Genomic DNA, 20,737 nt, shown 5'->3' with positions numbered 1-20,737 from the left:
GTATTTGATAGACTATTGGACATTTTATGAATATGAAGGCACTTAATAAAATATTAGGCCTGTTTAAGTCTTATGGTGTCTCTTGTCTCTTACTGTGAAGATGTGATTTTTCGGGTTGTGGTGCCACCATGTGGAAAGAATGAAAATTGGGGGTCTTTAGAATAAAAAGTAAAGAAATACATTTGCCATTGGTATTAAAGCTTTAATTACAATTATCTCTTTTTAAATATATGGATTTAGTGAAGACATAGCCAAAAATCCCAGTAGGGCTTTATTTAAAATTTATAAGTTGACTATAAAATTTATATAAAATTGTAAGGGAATTGCAAAGTCACTTTTAAGAAAGATAAAAAAGACCTATATCAGCTATCCAGACCAAAAATGATGGTATAACAACTAAGAAAGCAGTCAAAGTTTTTTTCTCTCACTTTGAAAGACAAACTGACTAAAGGAATAGATCCAGATATATATAGAACTTTGATATATCTTGGAGAAGTTATGATAAATTAATAAGGAAAGATGAAATTAGAATAAAATAACTTCCCCATATAATAAAATCACACAGAAATTCACATCTCATTGCATATTAGTTTTCTAGGGTGGTCAAAACAAAATACCATAGATTGAGTATCTTAACATCAGAAATTAATTTTCTTACAATTTTAGATACTGCAAGTCAAAGATCACAGAAAAACTGGAGCAGATCTGGTCTCTCCTAAGACCTCTTTTCTTGGCTTTCAAATGGCAGCTGCCCTAGTGTCAGGTAGTCTTTTTGCTCTATGCACATATCCCTGGTGTCCCCTGGTATGTCCAAATTTCATCCTAAGGTAATGAAAGACTGAATTAGGGCCCATCTATATGAAGGCATTTAACCTTAATTATCCCTTTAAAGTCCCTATCTCCAAGTACAGTCACATTCTTAAGTACTGGGGATTAGGGATTTAACAAATTTGGGGAGACATAATTCAGCCCATAATGTAAGCCATATACCAAAAATCTTCAGATGGAAACAGGACTTAAGTATCAAGAGCAAGCTTTTAAAATATTAGTGAAAGATAGCCTGGCATGGTGTTGCACGCCTGTAATCCCAGTGGCTCCAGTGAGACAGGAATTCAAAGCCAACCTTGGCAACCACCAGGTGCTAAGCAACTCAGTGAGACCCTGTCTCTAAATAAAATACACAGGGCTGGGGATGTGACTCAGTGGTTGAGGGTCCCTGCATTCAATCCCCAGTACCAAAATAAATAAATAGATAAATAAGATTAGTGGAAGATAAAGGAAACTAACTTTTTTTTTTTTTAATTTATTGATATGTGGTGCTGAGAATCGAAGCCAGTGCCTCACACATGCCAGGTAAGCGCTCTGCCACTAAGCCATAGCACCAGCCCGGAAACTAACTTTTTAAGCATACAGTAGAGAAAGACTTCTTAACATGTAAAAAGCTCAAACTATGACAAAAGGTTGGTAAATTTGATTAAATTAAAATGAAAGACTCTGATTCATTAAAAGACACCTTAAAGTAGAATAACAAAAGATAAACTACAAGGTGATGGATGGTATTTGCATACTGCTAACAGAGAGGCATATTAAAATATTAACACATTTACTTGAGTATTTGAGAGTTCATATATCAGACAGACCAGACTACAGGCATTTCAGCCCTCCATTCAGGGTACACAGGAGCAAGACATTTGATTCCTTGAAGTGGAAATTTCCCTAGTTTTTAGCTGGTGATTTTTCATTGGTAGGAACTCCAGTTAGAGGTTAGGTGGCAGTTTCTGATTGGTTAAGCTTAAGTTTGTTTTCTGTTTACATCACGATTTCTTTTGCTCTAAGTAGGAACCTGAGGCACTAGAGCTCTCATCCTCTCAACCTTCCAATTACGTTCTATATTTATAATATATATGGCCATAAAAATTAGTACAACATATAAATAGCTCCTAACAATTGATAAGGAAAAAAATTAATTAAAGACAGAAACAAGCATTTCATGAAAGAACTACTTAAAGCCAATAAACATGATGAGAGTGTCCAAGTCACTAATTATTGGGAAATGCAAAGAAGGACCATTTAAACTCAGTTCATAAAAATTAAGAAGCCTAACAATATCAAGTGTTACAAAAGATAAAAATCAACAATTTATACAATTACATATGAGAGTAAATTAATCATTCTTATGTCCTAGAAGCCTACACATGTTTACCAGGAGAGACAAACAAGCATATATCATAGTTAGTAAATTGAAAAAAATTTTAAAAGCAAGTACAACACAAGTATCCATAGATAGGAGAATGTAATAACTCATGATATATACCAACAATGTGATATTATATAAAAATCAATAAATGACAGATACCTATAAAATATGAATGACTCTTGAAAATGTTGAATTTTAAAAGGCAAATAAATGATGATTATTTATAAAATTTCAAAATTAAATGTATTTATTTTTTCATATATGTATATTTTTAATTATAGATGGACACAATACTTTTATTGTATTTATTTCTATGTGGTGCTAAGTGTCTCACGTGTGCTAGCAAGGGCTCTACCACTGAGCTATAACCCCATCCCTAAAATGTATTTCTTCAGACATGTATATGTATATGATTTTAAATTGTTTTTGGAAAAAAAAATAAAAATGTCAAGTACAAATTTTAGAAAAGAAAGAGGAAAGAATACGTAGGTCCATGTATGTTACTGTCAATGACTGAGTTCCAGGGTTGGATTATGGGAATGTTCAAAAGGGACACGCTGCAGAGACCAGTGGTTACTATGGGATGAGCCAAGGCCTATGGTTAGTCTTATAATGTGTACATTAAATCCAGGTTAAAGAAAATGAATTCTGATGAGCATATGATATAAAGGAAGTAACTGAATGGAAAGAACATTTTGATATATTACATTAATATATATAAAGTACATCGCTCAGAGGCTTTGAGGGCAAACTTGGGCATAATAAGTCTGAGTTGAAATATGTATCCTGAGTATCTTTGTCCATTCTTGCAGCTATAACAAAATACTTCAGACTGAATAATTTATAAATAACAGGAATTTATCAACAACCATTCTGGAAGCTAGAAATCCAAGATCAAGTTGCCCGCAGATTTTGCTGAGGGTCTGTCTGTTCCTTACAGATGATGCTTTCTTGTGGAGTCCTCCCCTGGCTGGCAGAAGGGGCCTGGACACACTCCCTTTTACTTCTTTTTTAAGGGCACTAGGCTTTAAGTAGGACTTAACTTCTTTCCACAGGGTCCCACCTCTTAGCATTAACACATTGGATATTGTGTTTCAGTACATGAATTTGGAACACCAACATTTGCATCATAGCTCTAGACATTTGAGGCTTCAGTCTGAAAGGCGAAAGATCCAAATCTCATTTTATATGCATCACAATATATTTAATTAATTGGACATTTTAATTTAATATCTCTTTGAAAAATAGCTTAATATGTAATACAAGGTTAATTTTAGGATTTAAATTTTAAATATGTTAAGCATGTTTTATATGATGTTTATTTTGAACTATTGGCATTTGGTGAAAGGATAAAAATCCTGCCACTAATCTTTCATGAAGCTTTATATATACAGTTTTGAAATATTTAACTAAAATTAATCTCCTTTATTATTACTTTTATCCATTTATCTCTGTAGCTACTATCACCATATCTGTTTTCCACATATGGAAGTCTTGTTTGAGAGCAAACCTTTCCCCTATTTTCTGTTAAACAAACTGCTATTACTGATCTGTTGAAGTGGATTTAGATCTCCCTCTGCTGGTCCAAAATGGTAATGTCAATCAATTCTGTGTACTTAAAGGTTTAGAACACATTATTCTTTATGTCACGCTGCATAGCATCAACAGAAAAGATAATGCTACGTTTTAAATCTTTCTTAGGGGCATGAGTACTTTATAAAGTCAATTTATTTATATTTCATAATGTTAAAATATTAAATGAATATGACACAAAAATAAGCTAAAAGTTTAGCTTATTCCTCATTCTTTTGCATTCTTTATTAAGATTTACATGGAAAATTTGTCTCATTCACATCTTTATTTTCTCACAGTATTGGGGGTTGAGCGCAGGGGTACACTACTGTAATAGCAGTCCCTTACTGTAACAGTAAGTGCCCTTACTGCTCTGCCACTGAGACTTATTTTTAAAAGGGACATGTTTCTTTCTCTTCCCCTTTCCCTTCCCCTCACTAATCTTGGAGGAAACAGGATTACTTTTCTTCCCCATCCTAGAGAGAATTATCTGTTCTTGAGCGCACACCCACCACAGGAATGAATCAATACGACTTGGGGGATGGCATCAGAAGACTTATGAAAGAAATAGTCCCGAATTAACAAGTGAATTATGACTCTAGGCAGAGAACACCTGAAATATAATCTGCGAAGCACCTCTTTAAAAACTCCCTGTTTCTCCTGATGGGCAGAGTCACAGCCTTTGGGACAGGAGTCCCCTGCATTTTTCCTTTGCTAGCAAAGCAATAAAGACTTCTTTTACCTTTTTCTCAAAACCATGTCCATTTTAAAAATAAGTTGCAGTGCATTATTAAGTGCATTATTAGGTTGGCATTAGGGACAAGAAACAAGCTGTTGTTAACACTGACTGCTAAGTTATGTCCTCAATCCTTTTCATTTTTATTTATTTTTTATTTTTTTTATTGGTTGTTCAAAACATTACAGAGCTCATGATATATCATCTTTCATATATTTGACTCAATTGGGTTATGAACTCCCATTTTTACCCCAAATACAAATTGCAGAATCACATCGGTTACACACATTTTTACATAATGGCATATTAGTGACTGTTGTATTCTGCTACCTTTCCTATCCCCTACTATCCCCCCTCCCCTCCCCACCCATCATCCCTCTCTACCTCATCTGCTGTTGTTCAATTCTCTCCCTTGTTTCCCCCTCCTTTCCCCTCACATCCTCTTTTATGTAATTTTGTGTAACATTGAGGGTCTCCTACCATTTCCATATGCTTTCCGTTCTCTCTCCCTTTCTCTCCCCCCACTCGTCTTTGTTTAATGTTAATCTTTTCCTCATGCTCTTCCTCCCTGTTCTGTTCTTAGTTGCTCTCTTTATATCAAAGAAGACATTTGACATTTGTTTTTTAAGGATTGGCTAGCTTTGCTTAGCATAATCGGCTCTAATGCCATCCATTTCCCTGGAAATTCTATGATTTTGTCATTTTTTATTGCTGCATAGTACTCCATTGTGTATAGATGCCACATTTTTTTTAACCATTCGTCTATTGAAGGGCATGTAGGTTGGTTCCACAGTCTAGCTATTGTGAATTGTGCCGCTATGATCATTGATGTGGCAGTATCCCTATAGTACGCTCTTTTAAGATCCTCAGGGAATAGTCCGAGGAGGGCGATAGCTGGGTCAAATGGTGGATCCATTCCCAGCTTTCCCAGGTATCTCCATACTGCTTTCCAAATTGGCCTTACCAATTTGCAGTCCCACCAGCAGTGTACAAGTGTACCCTTTTTCCCACATCCTCACCAACACTTGTTGTTGTTTGACTTCATAGTGGCTGCCAATCTTACTGGAGTGAGATGGTATCTTAGGGTGGTTTTGATTTGCATTTCTCTGACTGCTAGAGATGGTGAGCATTTTTTCATGTACTTGTTGATTGATTGTATGTCCTCCTCTGAGAAGTGTCTGTTCAGGTCCTTGGCCCAATCTGACTGCTAGAGATGGTGAGCATTTTTTTTTTTATTGGATGTTCACAACATTACAAAGCTCTTGACAAATCATATTTCATACATTAGAATCAAGTGGGTTATGAACTCCCATTTTTACCCCAAATACAGATTGCAGAATCACATCGGTTACACATCACATTTTTACATACTGCCATATTAGTGACTGTTGTATTCTGCTACCTTTCCTATCCTCTACTATCCCCCCTCCCCTCCCCTCCCATCTTCTCTCTCTACCCCATCTACTGTAATTCATTTCCCTCCATGTTTGTTATCCCATTCCCCTCATAACCTCTTATATGTAATTTTGTATAACAATGAGGGTCTCCCTCCATTTCCATGTGATTTCCTTTTTTTTCTCCCTTTCCCTCCCGCCTCATGTCTCTGTTTAATGTTAATCTTTTCTTCCTGCTCTTCCTCCCTGTTCTGTTCTTAGTTGCTCTCATTATATCAAAGAAGACATTTGGTATTTGTTTTTTAGGGATTGGCTAGCTTCACTAAGCATAATCTGCTCTAGTGCCATCCATTTCCCTGCAAATTCCGTGATTTTGTCATTTTTCAGTGCTGTGTAATACTCCATGGTGTATAAATGCCACATTTTTTTTTATCCATTCATCTATTGAAGGGCATCTGGGTTGATTCCACAGTCTAGCAATTGTGAATTGTGCTGCTATGAACATCGATGTGGCAATATCCCTGTAGTGTGCTCTTTTAAGGTCTTCAGGAAATAGTCTGAGAAGGGCAATAGCTGGGTCAAATGGTGGTTCCATTCCCAGCTTTCCCAGGAATCTCCATACTGCTTTCCAAATTGGCCGCACCCGTTTGCAGTCCCACCAGCAGTGTACAAGAGTACCCTTTTCCCCACATCCTCACCAGCACTCGTTGTTGTTTGACTTCATCATGGCTGCCAATCTTACTAGAGTGAGGTGGTATCTTAGGGTGGTTTTGATTTGCATTTCCTTGACTGCTAGAGATGGTGAGCATTTTTTCAGGTACTTGTTGATTGATTGTATGTCCTCCTCTGTGAAGTGTTTGTTCATCTCCTTGACCCATTTGTTGATGGGGTTGTTTGTTTTCTTATTGTCTAATTTTTTGAGTTCTTTGTATACTCTGGATATTAGGGCTCTATCTGAAGTGTGAGGAGTAAAAATTTGTTCCCAGGATGTAGGCTCCCTATTTACCTCTCTTATTGTTTCTCTTGCTGAGAAAAACCTTTTCAGTTTAAGAAAGTCCCATTTGTTGATTCTTGTTATTAACTCTTGTGCTATGGGTGTCCTATTAAGGAATTTTGAGCCCGTCCCCACAATCTGTAGATCAGAGCCAACTTTTTCTTCTATCAGACGGAGAGTCTCTGATTTGATATCTAGCTCCTTTATCCACTTTGAGTTGACTTTTGTGCATGGCGAGAGGAGGGGATTCAGTTTCATTTTATTGCATATGGATTTCCAGTTTTCCAAACACCGTTTGTTGAAGATGCTATCCTTTCTCCATTGCATGTTTTTAGCTCCTTTATCAAATATAAGATAGTTGTAACTTTGTGGATTAGTCTCTGTGTCCTCTATTCTGTACCACTGTTCCACCCGCCTGTTCTGGTACCAGTACCATGCTGTTTTTATTACTATTGCTATGTAATATAGTTTGAAATCTGGTATCGCTATACCACCTGATTCACACTTCCTGCTTAGAATTGTTTTTGCTATTCTGGGTCTTTTATTTTTCCATATGAATTTCACGATTGCTTTATCTATTTCTACAAGAAATGCCATTGGGATTTTGATTGGCATTGCATTAAACCTATAGAGAACTTTTGGTAATATCGCCATTTTGATGATGTTAGTTCTGCCTATCCATGAACAAGGTATATTTTTCCATCTTCTAAGATCCTCTTCTATTTCTTTCTTTAGGGTTCTGTAGTTTTCATTGTATAGGTCTTTCACCTCTTTTGTTAGGTTGATTCCCAAGTATTTTATTTTTTTTGAGGATATTGTGAATGGAGTGTTTTCCCTCATTTCCGTTTCAGAAGTTTTGTCGCTGATATACAGAAATGCCTTTGATTTATGCGTGTTGATTTTATATCCTGCCACTTTGCTGAATTCATTTATTAGTTCTAGTAGTTTTTTTGTAGACCCTTTTGGGTCTTCTAGGTATAGAATCATGTCATCTGCAAATAGTGATAATTTAAGTTCTTCTTTTCCTATTTTTATGCCTTTAATTTCTTTCGTCTGTCTAATTGCTCTGGCCAGTGTTTCGAGAACTATATTGAATAGAAGTGGTGATAGGGGGCATCCCTGTCTTGTTCCAGATTTTAGAGGGAATGCCTTCAATTTTTCTCCATTCAGAATGATGCTAGCCTGAGGCTTAGCATAGATAGCTTTTACAATGTCAAGGTAAGTTCCTGTTATCCCTAGTTTTTCTAATGCTTTGAACATAAAGGGATGGTGTACTTTGTCAAATGCTTTTTCTGCGTCTATCGAGATGGTCATATGGTTCTTATCTTTAAGTCTATTGATGTGGTGAATAACATTTATTGATTTCCGTATATTGAACCATCCTTGCATCCCAGGGATGAATCCCACTTGATCATGGTGCACAATTTTTTTGATGTGTTTTTGTATTTGATTCGCCAGAATTTTATTGAGGATTTTTGCATCTAGGTTCATTAGAGATATTGGTCTGTAGTTTTCTTTCTTTGAGGTGTCTTTGTCTGGTTTCGGAATCAGGGTGATGTTGGCCTCATAGAATGAATTTGGAAGAGCTCCCTCTTTTTCTATTTCCTGAAGTAACTTGAAAAGTATTGGTATTAATTCTTCTTTAAAGGTTTTGTAGAACTCCGCTGTATACCCATCCGGTCCTGGGCTTTTCTTGGTTGGAAGTCTTTTGATTGCTTCTTCTATTTCATCTATTGATATTGGTCTGTTTAAGTTGTGAGTTTCCTCCTGACTCAGTCTGGGCAAATCATATGACTTAAGGAATGTATCAATGTCTTCACTATCTTCTATTTTATTGGAATATAGGTTTTCAAAATAATTTCTAATTGTTTTCTGTATTTCTGAAGCATCTGTTGTAATATTGCCTTTTTCATCCCGTATGTTAGTAATTTGAGTTCTCTCTCTTCTTCTCTTCGTTAGTATGGCTAGGGGTCTGTCGATCTTATTTATTTTTTCAAAGAACCAACTTTTTGTTTTGTTAATTTTTTCAATAGTTTCTTTTGTTTCAATTTCATTGATTTCTGCTCTGATTTTAATTAATTCTTGCCTTCTGCTACATTTGCTATTGTTTTACTCTTCCTTTTCTAGGGCTTTGAGATGAAGTGTGAGCTCATTTATTTGTTGGTTTTTCCTTTCTTTGAGGAATGACCTCCAGGCGATGAATTTCCCTCTTAAAACTTGCTTTCATTGTGTCCCATAGATTCCGATATGTTGTGTCTGTATTTTCATTTATCTCTAAGAATTTTTTGATTTCCTCCTTTATGACTTCTGTAACCCATTGATCATTCAGTAACGTATTGTTCATTGTCCATGTGATGTAGGATTTTTCCTTCCTTCTTTTATCATTGATTTCCAGTTTCATTCCATTATGATCTGACAAAGTGCATGGTATTATCTCAACCCCTTTATATTTACTGAGGGTTGCCCTATGGCATAATATATGATCTATTTTTGAGAAGGTTCCATGTGCTGCTGAGAAAAAAGTATATCCACTTGATGATGGTTGATATATTCTATATATGTCAGTTAAGTCTAGGTTATTGATTGTGATATTGAGGTCAATAGTTTCTTTATTCAACTTTTGTTTGGAGGATCTGTCCAATGGTGAGAGAGGTGTGTTGAAGTCACCCATGATTATTGTGTTGTGGTCTATTTGATTCTTGAACTTGAGGAGAGTTTGTTTTATGAACGTTGCAGCGCCATTATTTGGTGCATAAATATTGATAATTGTTATGTCTTGTTGGTAAATGGTTCCTTTTAACAGTATATAATGTCCTTCCTTATCCCTTTTGATTAACTTAGCCTTGAAGTCGATTTTATTTGATATGAGAATGGCCACCCCTGCTTGCTTACGAGGACCGTGTGCGTGGTACATTTTTTCCCAACCGTTTACCTTGAGCCTGTGTATGTCTTTTCCAATCAGATGTGTCTCCTGAAGGCAACATATTGTTGGATTTGTTTTTTTAATCCATGTTACCAGCCTATGTCGCTTTATTGGAGAGTTTAAGCCATTAACGTTTAGAGTTACTATTGATATATGGTTTGTACTTCCTACCATGTTTGATTATTTATCTCTTTTTTTTCCCTAATTTAGTTTGTTTCTCCATGATTAGCTTTCCCCCCGTCCTCTGTCTTCACCGAGGCACTTCCCGCTGATGGTTTTGGTTATTGTTTTCCATTTCTTCCTCGTGTAGAGTTTTGCTCAAGACGCTTTGCAATGCTGGTTTTCTGGCTACAAATTCTTTTAGCTTTTGTTTATCATGAAAGATTTTTATTTTGTTGTCGTATCTGAAGCTTAATTTTGCTGGATACAGAATTCTTGGTGGGCATCCATTTTCTTTCAGTGTTTGAAATACATTGTTCCAGGATCTTCTCGCTTTCAGCGTCTGTGATGAAAAATCCGTTGTCAACCTTATTGATTTACCCCTAAATGTAATCTGCCTCTTTTCTCTTGTAGCTTTTAATATTTTCTCTTTGTTCTGTATATTGGATAGCTTCATAACAATGTGTCTTGGCGTTGGTCTACTGTGATTTTGTGTGCTCGGTGTCCTGTATGCATCTTCAATTTGTATATCTGTTTCCTTTTTTATTTCTGGAAAGTTTTCTGTAATTATTTCCTTCAGCAAGTTGCTCATTCCCTTGGCATGAATCTCTGTGCCTTCCTCTATCCCGATGACTCGTAAGTTTGTTTTTTTTAAGTTATCCCAAATCTCGTGGATGTTTTTCTCATGATTTTTTACCAGCCTATCTGTGTTGGCTAGACTCTTTTCAAGATGATATATTTTGTCTTCATTATCTGACGTTCTGGCTTCTACTTGCTCCACTCTGTTAGTGATACTCTCGATTGAGTTTTTAATTTGGTTTATCGTTTCCTTCATTTCTAGAATTATTGTTTGATTTTTTTATAATCTCTATCTCCTGATAAAGATGCTTAACTTCTTCTGTTATCTGTTTATGTAATTCATTTTCAATGTGATCTTTAAGGTTCCTTTCCATCTGTCTAAGGTGTTCCTTGAGTTCTTTATATGGCCATTTTTCTGATGACTCCAGGTCCTCGTGAATATTTAGGCTGTCTTTCATTGTTTGTACTCCTTTTCTTCCTTGCTTTTTTATGCTCATGATACTTCTTGTTCTGTTTGACTGCTGAGTTACTGTTTACTCTTATAAATTTATTTGATGCTTGGGAGGAGAGGTATTAGAAGGGAAGGGAAGAAGTCACTAAAGAGAGTGAGTGTAGGCAGGTGGAATTCAAGAGAGGGGGAATAAGAAAATTGAAAAGAAATGAAAAGACAAAAGAAAAAAAAGTGAAAAGAAAGAAAGAAAAAACGAAAAAATAAAAATTTAAAACAAACAAAAAAAATTATAATGATAATAAAAAATGGAAATTGAAGTTTAAAAAATAATAGTAATAATAATAGAATAAAAAGAATTAAAAAATTGAAACCATTAATAAGAAAGTTAAAGAACAACAACAACATCAACTACAAAAAGTGAGAATAAAAAAAATAAAAAAAAATACTAATAATAATCATTAAAAAAAATAATAATAATAAATGCAGTCATAGAGCTCTATTAACTTCTCTTCCAGTAGGTGAGCTATGCCCACTGGGCCAGGCTTCTCCTCTTGATAGGTGGGAACCAATCACTGTGCCTCAGCTCTTCTTCCCAGACTGTGCGGGTCTCCAGTCCTGCCTAGGTCCTTGTCTTGTGGTTCCTCAATCCAGGCCCCACTCACCTATGACGCTTACCACATTACTGGCTACACGCCGGGTCTGCTGCTCCTGGGAGCCCTGTTTTCATGGATGCCTGGGCACACCCTTTCTGTTTGCCTCCCTCGGACCCTAAGTTTGTAGGGCTTGGGGCTGAGGACCCCCAGCGAATTTGTTTGCCCTCAGGTAGCAACTACCCTGGTAGCTGGTGCAAGGGACCTCTGTTGTCAGCCCTGGTGGGAGCGATAGCCAGGAGTTCTGCGCCGCTAGTCCCACGTCACTCCTGATTCCCTGGGTCTGGCTATGGTGCTCAGTTGGCTTTTATCTCTGTGAGATCTGGTGGGCCGACTAGTTATTTCAGTGGGATCGTTAGTGCTGAGTCACGAGAAGCAGGCGATCCGGGGTTTAAATGCAGCAGATTCGTGCTCAGTGTGTGTTTTCTGAGGGGCCCAAAGTGTACGCCCTAGCTCCACGTCAGCTCAGCATTGCCTAGTGATCCTGAGCAAATAGGCTTTAGATAATTTACATCTCCCTATGCCCACGCAGTTGAAGAGGTCAGAGACTTGATCTCCCCGCTCCTGCCGCTATGTTGGACCTCCTCAATGATATTCATGTTACCCTTACAGTTTCCTGGCATAAGCAAGATCTTGGGGTTATACAAACTTCTGCTTCTGTTTCCAGTCCAGTTTTCTAGAACTGAAACCCTGCTGCCGTCGCCTCCACATCTGGGCCGCGCTCTTGGGCGCCGCACTTGTCCGTGACCTTAGCAGCGCCACCGCGGCCTTCGCTGCTCCTCGGCCCGGTGCCTAGCACCCAGGGCCCAAGCGGCTGCCACCGCACCTCTCCAGCCCCCTCCTCCGGAGCACAGGTCCCCTCGCAGGGGGATGCCGAATGACCCCAGAGCAGGCTCTGCCCCAAGGTGCAGCAGGGAACAGGCGACCGAGGCACTTGAGGCCGTAGTCCAGCCTTCGGAGGACAGGGCTCGGCACGCAGCCCAGTTCCAGTCTCTAGATGTGGCAGCTGGACCGTGTAGACAGGGCCATCAAGACAGCATGCAGAAAGCAAATGGCGGCTCCCGCAGAGTGGATTTTCGGCCCTGAAACTACAGCCCAGCCAACAATTCCAATCCACTAACTCTCCTTGTATAGACAATATTAAAAAAAAAAAAGGGCGGGGTGTACTGAGCTTTCTTTGCCTCAGGTACTTACAATCCACTGCTGATTACCCATTCAGCTTCTCTGCCGGGAGCGAAGTGAAAGAGGAAGCAGATGGGCGCAAAGCGCCCGCGGCTCTGAGCAGGAAAGCGTCCGGGAGCCAAGCGTCTCTTTTTCAATCTCTTTGTTTTTTCTGCTGCTTGGCCGGGTGGTCCACTACAGATTAATGGTGAAAGGAGCTCTAACAAGCTGCGCGAAGTCTCGATTAAAGCCGCTGCTCTGAGCACCAGGCTCAGCATTTCAGCAACCCCCGTACGCAGCGGCCATCTTCTCTCAAGAGAATAAATCTTACGTTAACTGTAGAAATATTTCTAAAATTTTCAGCAGTGTCAGGGACAGCACGGCGGGGCTCCGGCGACTAGCGAGCCGGGACAGAGCAGCGGGCGCACTAGCATGCGGTCCCTGCCACCGCCTCCACGCCGATGGTGAGCATTTTTTCATGTACTTGTTGATTGATTGTCTGTCCTCCTCTGTGAAGTGTCTGTTCAGGTCCTTGGCCCATTTGTTGATTGGGTTATTTGTTATCTTATTGTTTAATTTTTTGAGTTCTTTGTATATTCTGGATATTAGGGCTCTATCTGACGTGTGAGGGGTAAAAATTTGTTCCCAGGATGTAGGCTCTCTATTCACCTCTCTTATTGTTTCTCTTGCTGAGAAAAAACTTTTTAGTTTAAGTAAGTCCCATTTATTTATTCTTGTTATTAACTCTTGGGCTATGGGCATCCTATTAAGGAATTTGGAGCCCGACGGCCCACAGTATGTAGATCGTAGCCAACTTTTTCTTCTATCAGACGCAGTGTCTCTGATTTGATATCTAGCTCCTTGGTCCATTTTGAGTTAACTTTTGTGCATGGTGAGAGAAAGGGATTCAGTTTCATTTTGTTGCAAATGGATTTCCAATTTTCCCAGCACCATTTGTTGAAGATGCTATCCTTCCTCCATTGCATGCTTTTAGCCCCTTTATCAAATATAAGAAAGTTGTAATTTTGTGGATTGGTTTCTGTGTCTCTATTCTGTACCATTGGTCCACCTGCCTGTTTTGGTACCAGTACCACGCTGTTTTTGTTACAATTGCTTTGTAGTACAGTTTGAACTCTGGTATGGCTATACCTCCAGATTCACACTTCCTGCTTAGAATTGCTTTTGCTATTCTGGGTCTTTTGTTTTTCCATATGAATTTCATGATTGCTTTATCTATTTCTACAAGAAAGGCCGTTGGGATTTTAATTGGCATCGCATTAAACCTGTAGAGAACTTTGGGTAGTATTGACATTTTGATGATGTTAGTTCTGCCTATCCATGAACAGGGTACATTTTTCCATCTTCTAAGATCTTCTTCTATCTCTCTCTTTAGGGTTCTGTAGTTTTCATTGTATAAATCTTTCACCTCTTTTGTTACGTTGATTCCCAATTATTTTATTTTCTTTGAGGATATTGTGAATGGAGTGGTTTTCCTCATTTCCATTTCAGAAGTTTTGTTGCTGATATACAGGAATGCATTTGATTTATGCGTGTTGATTTTATATCCTGCCACTTTGCTGAATTCATTTATTAACTCTAGCAGTTTGTTTGTAGACCCTTTTGGGTCTGTTAAATATATTATCATGCCATCTGCAAATAGCGATAATTTAAGTTCTTCTTTTCCTATTTTTATGCCTTTAATTTCTTTCGTCTGTCTAATTGCTCTGGCTAGTGTTTCCAGAACTAAATTGAATAGAAGTGGTGATAGAGGGCATCCCTGTCTTGTTCCAGATTTTAGAGGGAATGCCTTCAGTTTTTCTCCATTTAGGATGATGCTAGCCTGAGGTTTAGCATATATAGCTTTTACAATGTCGAGGTAAGTTCCTGTTATCCCTAGTTTTTCTAGTGTTTTGAACATAAAGGGATGCTTTACTTTGTCAAATGCTTTTTCTGCATCTATCGAGATGATCATATGGTTCTTGTCTTTAAGTCTATTGATGTGGTGAATAGTATTTATTGATTTCCGTATATTGAATCAGCCTTGCATCCCAGGGATGAATCCTACTTGATCATGGTGCACAATTTTTTTGATATGCTTTTGTATTCGATTCGCCAGGATTTTATTGAGAATTTTTTCATCCAAGTTTATTAGAGAGATTGGTCTGTAGATTTCTTTCTTTGAAGTGTCTTTGTCTGGTTTCGGAATCAGGGTGATGTTGGCATTTTTATTTTTTTAAGGCAAGGTCTCACTAACTTGCTCAGGCTGGCCCCGAATTTGGGATCCTCCTGCATCAGCCTCTTGCATTGCTGGGATTATGAGTATGCACCATCACACCCAGCTCCTCTGTATTTTTATTTTTAAAGTTTATCTTGTCCTTTTGGAGTCTTGTAATTAGCCTATTCTCCACATATATATTTCTGACCTTTGTATTCATTTAAGAGCATTTTTCCAAATGTGCACTTGAAAGATAAAAACAGGACAGTTTTTTTTTCTTATACTATCCAGTTGGTTTGAGTCTAGACTCTTCAGAGGGTTAACAATCTTCACAGTGAAATCTCATTCACATGGAATTTTAGACATAAATGAACATCAACCAATGATTCTGTTGCCAAAAGCTCTGTCCTTGTCTCCAATGTCAATGCAATAATGAGAACATGGTTTTTAGAAAAGGGAAAAAGTTTTATTGCTCTGCTAGCAAAGGAGAAACAGTGGATTCCTATCTCAAGGGTGGTGATTCTGCCCATCAAAACAAACAGGGGACTTTTAAAAAGGGATTCAAAGACTACATTCCATGTGCTCTCTGTTGGAGTTGTAATTTACTTGTTAATTTGGGAGATAGTTATTTATGAGATTGTCTGGTACCATTTCCCAATTCTAGATTGCTTTGTACCTATAGTGGGTATGTATAAGGAAAGATAAATCTAAGATGGGGATTAAATATAATCCTATTTCCCCTGAAATTAGAGAGGGGAAGAGATTAGAGAGGAAGAGAAAGAAACGTTTATTTAAAAAACTAAGTTGCAGAGGCAGAGAAGCAAGGGCTATATTCAAAGCATAAAGTGGACCACTGTCACATTTATGTGTTAGCTTTGTCACTGTGATCAAGATACGTGACAAGATCAATTAGAGGAAGGGAAGTTTATTCTGGCTCATGTTTTCAGAGGTTTAATCCATTGTCAGCCAGCTTCATTGCTTTGGGCCTGTGGTGAGGCAGAACACTGTAGTAGAAAAGTGGAGTGGAAGAAAACTGAACAGTTTATGGCAGTCAGGAAACAGGGTGAGTGACAGGCAAAGACAAGATATATTCCTCAAGGTCATGCCCCCAGTGATCTATATCCTCCCACTATGACCCACCTGCTAATAGTTTCCACCACCTCTTAGTCCTTCATCCAGCAATCAATAATTGATTCCACTGATGAGGGCTGAGCCCTCATGATCCAATCATTTCTCAAAAGCCCCAACAATAAGCACCTGAGACTTTGTGGAAAATTCCAGATAATAACCATACAGTTTATTAGATTTTTAGAACTATTGCAAAACACTGCTCTTAACAAAGGCAAGTTTAAATTATTAGACTTAAAAATGTACAGTATTTATCAAACTCATACTTGAAAAACAAAGGGTATAGAGTACTCAGTAACAAAGAACACTCCGTCTCTCTGGATGGGTGTCTTGTTTACCGGTTCAACCAGTGCCTGCCCACTTTTTTGTAACCTCAGGAACTTGTTCCCCAGGAACAAAGGAAGGCCCTGTGTGTGTAAAGTTTTTCTTTGCTTTAAATGTCCTATTCTCGGGCTGGGGATGTGGTTCAAGCGGTGGCGCGCTCACCTGGCATGCGTGCGGCCCGGGTTCGATCCTCAGCACCACATACAAACAGAGATGTTGTGTCCGCCGAGAACTAAGAAAAAAATAAATAAATATTAAAAAAATTCTCTCTCTCTCTCTGTCCCCCTCTCTCTCACCCTCTCTAAAAAAAAAAAAAAATGTCCTATTCTCCAGTACTTTTTGTTTCTCCCTGTGAAAACTCTTCTGTAATAAGCAGGAGAATTACAACTGACATTTGCAAAAAGTGCTTTAGATCTGCCACTCTAGAACAACCATTAGCACAGTCACACCTGTGCTCACCTAGCCATTATTGTTGATCTTATGTTCTTCTTCTCCTGCAAAATCAAGCTGTGTTGAAAACTGCAGGCACTCTTTAGAATGATGTATACTTTACATATAAGCTATAAGGATTTTTGACAAGTTATTTTGAGTCTCTCTCCATCTAGAAATGAGATAATAAACCCACCAAACAGGGTTGTTGTGAGGATTAAATTAAGCAATCTATGGAAAATACTTCACAAGTTCTTGGACTATAGCATGTTCAATAGATAGCAACTGTGAGGAATTTCGCATGGCAATGACTATATACTTTAGCCTTTCCTCTTTTTAATCCCAGAATCCCCCTGGAAGGAGAATGAAAAATAAAACCACAAGCTCTGTTTCAAGTGAAACTAAAGAAAGATTCTAAAATAGTGTAGGTTATCAGAAACAACGGTAGTTGTTCAAAAATTGTATTAAAAAGACTGTCTTAAGTAATAATTGGATCACACAGAAAAATGCAAACCAAAGTGCTAGGAGCCACAACCAAATAATATGATGCATGGCACTTTTTGGTTGTAAGGTGACGCCAGCTAGTCATTGAGATGATGATTATGTTAAGATTTACACTCATATGGAAATTGGACTCCTCCTGTTCACCTTGGCCTGCTACGGGACTCATGTTACAGGACTCCTGGAGAGTTCCCATTGGTTGGGGAAGGATAGTAGGAGGGAATTCCAGGGGAGGTCCTGGGCTCCGGTTCTGGTAGACGTGGCGCGTGGGTGGACCGCTTTGCTTGCCGGGTGCGTATGGAGTATTGGCCGCATTTTCAAAAAATAAAGTTTTGTTCCTGCTTGAGTGGCTCGTGATTCTGTGCCCAGCTAGACTGCGGCAATTGGTGGCCCGGACAGGGAATGCCTGAAGCTTAGAGGTGAGTAAAATTGCTTGCCCCTGAGGGAAGGCAACAGAATGGGTGACCATTTCAAAAAACAATGTGTTCTTGTTTTGATTTATTTTGTTTTATTTCAAGCTCCCTAGCCCTAAAATTTTCTCAGGCGAACTGGGAAAAATGGTTGGCTCAAGGTTTGAAGTTATTCGGCCCTGAGAAAGAGAAAATTGATACAAGCATTCTCTGCTCCGTTTTTGTTTCATTCTGCTTCGGCTTTGTTTTATCCTATCTTATTGGGTTACATTACCTTTATAGTAGATTAGAATCTAGTAAAAAAACAAACTGAAAAACTGTTAAGTAAATTGTTAGAGGTCCAAACTATGGTAGAAAAAATGTTAGGCCAAGCAAAAGAGAAGGTCTCTCAAGCTAGTCAGACAGAGGAAAATTTAAAGAAAGAAAGCTTAGAAGAAAAACAGCCATCAGGTGGAGAATTACAACAGAAGGCTGCTACTAACTCCGTTCTATCACCAGAGGGCGTAATTCAACGAACAGCTCCATCTACAGCTGAGCGGCCCTCAACTCCCATAGTTGATGGACGGAATTCTGAGGCAGGACCCCAAAGATTAGCATGCCCTGTACTTGAGCAGGCAGGAGGGCAACAAATTCACCGTGCTTTAGATTTCAAAACAGTAAAGCAATTAAAGGAGGCTGTAACAACCTACGGTCCTCAAGCACCCTTTACCATAAGTATGGTCGAATCTGTTACCAACTTGGACATGACACCAGCAGATTGGGCTAACACGTGTCGATCTGTGCTAAATGGAGGACAATATTTGTTATGGAAGGTTGCCAATGAGGAATTTTGCATGGAGACAGCTAGGCGAAATGCAGCAGCCAGTTACCCTCAAAGAAATCTAGATATGTTATTAGGAAAGGGACCTCATGAGGGTCAAAGACAACAAATTGAATATGATCCTGGAGTATACACACAAATTGCTGTAGATGCAGTTAGGGCATGGAAAACTTTACAGGGGCATGGAGATTTACAAGGTCAATTATCTAAGGTAATACAAGGAACTAATGAACCTTATGCTGAATTTGTAGATAGGCTTATTCAGACAGCCTCTAGAATATTTGGAAATACAGAACAGGCAATGCCATTTATAAAACAACTGGCTCATGACCAAGCAAATCGTTGCTGCAGAGAGGTCATTAGACCATGGAGACATGAAGATTTAAACACATATATTAAATTATGTAGAGACATTAATGAACAAGGGCAAGTCTTAGCAGCAGTACAACAGGCTTTAGATGCCAGGCCAAAAACATGCTATAATTGTAATCAAACAGGACATTTTAAAAGGAGTTGCCCCATAAGAGGAGGGTTTAACAAAACTAGGTATCAAAGGAATAGAATACCGGGTATTTGCCCACGATGCCATAGAGGGAAAAATTGGGCTAATGAATGCCGTTCTCAAACCACCATAGAGGGTATTCCATTATCAAAAAATGGACAAGGACCAAGTGTTTACCCACGATATCGTGGAGAAAGGTATCAGGCTCCATTGCCAAAAAACGGGCTAGAGGGCCCAATGTCCCGGGGCCCAAAACCACAAATACACGGGGCAATGGAGGAACCCAGCAGCACCATCAAGTTAGTGCCCAGGATGCATTATCCATTAAATCCCTCATCAGACAAACTAGAGGGAGTGCAGGGTTGGACATCTGCGCCTCTGCCAGAGCAGTACTAACTCCAGAGATGGGAGTTCAAATCATTCCCACAGGAGTAAAAGGACCTCTTCCCCAGGGAACAGTAGGCTTATTATTGGGACACAGTTCTTCTACACTAAAAGGACTTATGATAAGTCCTGGGGTAATTGATCCCGATTATGAGGGTGAAATAAAAATTATAGCTAGTTCTCCAAGAGGTATATCAGTAATTTCACCAGGAGATAGAATAGCACAGTTGTTAATAATACCCAGCCTGCATGATAAATTTTCCAGTTGTAATGTAGAAAGAGGTTCCAAGGGATTAGGCTCCACAGGTGTAGATTGGGCTATGCTGTCTTTAAATTTAGATTCTCGCCCCATGCTAAAATTAAATATTCAAGGACATGACTTTAATGGGCTACTGGACACAGGTGCTGACCTCAGCATCATATCTCGTCAAGAATGGCCAAAACATTGGCCATTACAACAAGCCACTCAAATGCTTCGAGGCCTAGGAGTGGCAACAAATCCCCATAGAAGTGCTATGGTATTAGATTGGAGGGATCCTGAAGGATGTGAAGGAACTATACAGCCCTATGTACTGGATCATCTTCCTGTAAATTTATGGGGACGAGATGTCCTAGATCAATTAGGATTGACATTAACAAATAACATCAATCCTAACGCGTCCACTACTAGGGCTAGACAAGGCTTTAGGAAAGAAAAAAGATTAAGAGAACAAGAACAAGGTATGACAGCACCTATTCAAATAGATCAAGAAATAAATAGACATGGATTGGGTTTTCAGAAAGGGCCACTGAGACAATCAAAATTACTTGGAAATCAGAAAGACCAGTGTGGGTTCCTCAGTGGCCCCTGACTAAAGAAAAGATACAAGTAGCCCATGACTTGGTCAGACAACAATTAGCGGAAGGACATATACAACCTTCCGTATCCCCCCATAATACTCCCATTTTTGTCATTAAAAAGAAATCTGGTAAATGGAGATTATTACAAGATTTAAGAGCCATTAATAATGAGATGGTTATTATGGGACCTGCTCAATCAGGGATTCCCCAATTGTCTGCTTTACCAAAAACCTGGCATGTTTTAGCTATAGATAGTAAAGATTGTTTCTTTTCAATTCAAATTCATCCCGAGGATAGTCCACATTTTGCATTTACTATCCCTGCACTGAATCATGAAGGGCCTGATCAGAGATATGAATGGAAAGTAC

Source organism: Spermophilus citellus (assembly GCF_964194105.1).
Source record: "Spermophilus citellus genome assembly, chromosome: 1".
Lineage (NCBI taxonomy): Eukaryota > Metazoa > Chordata > Mammalia > Rodentia > Sciuridae > Spermophilus > Spermophilus citellus.
Note: the sequence above shows the minus strand (reverse complement) of the source record.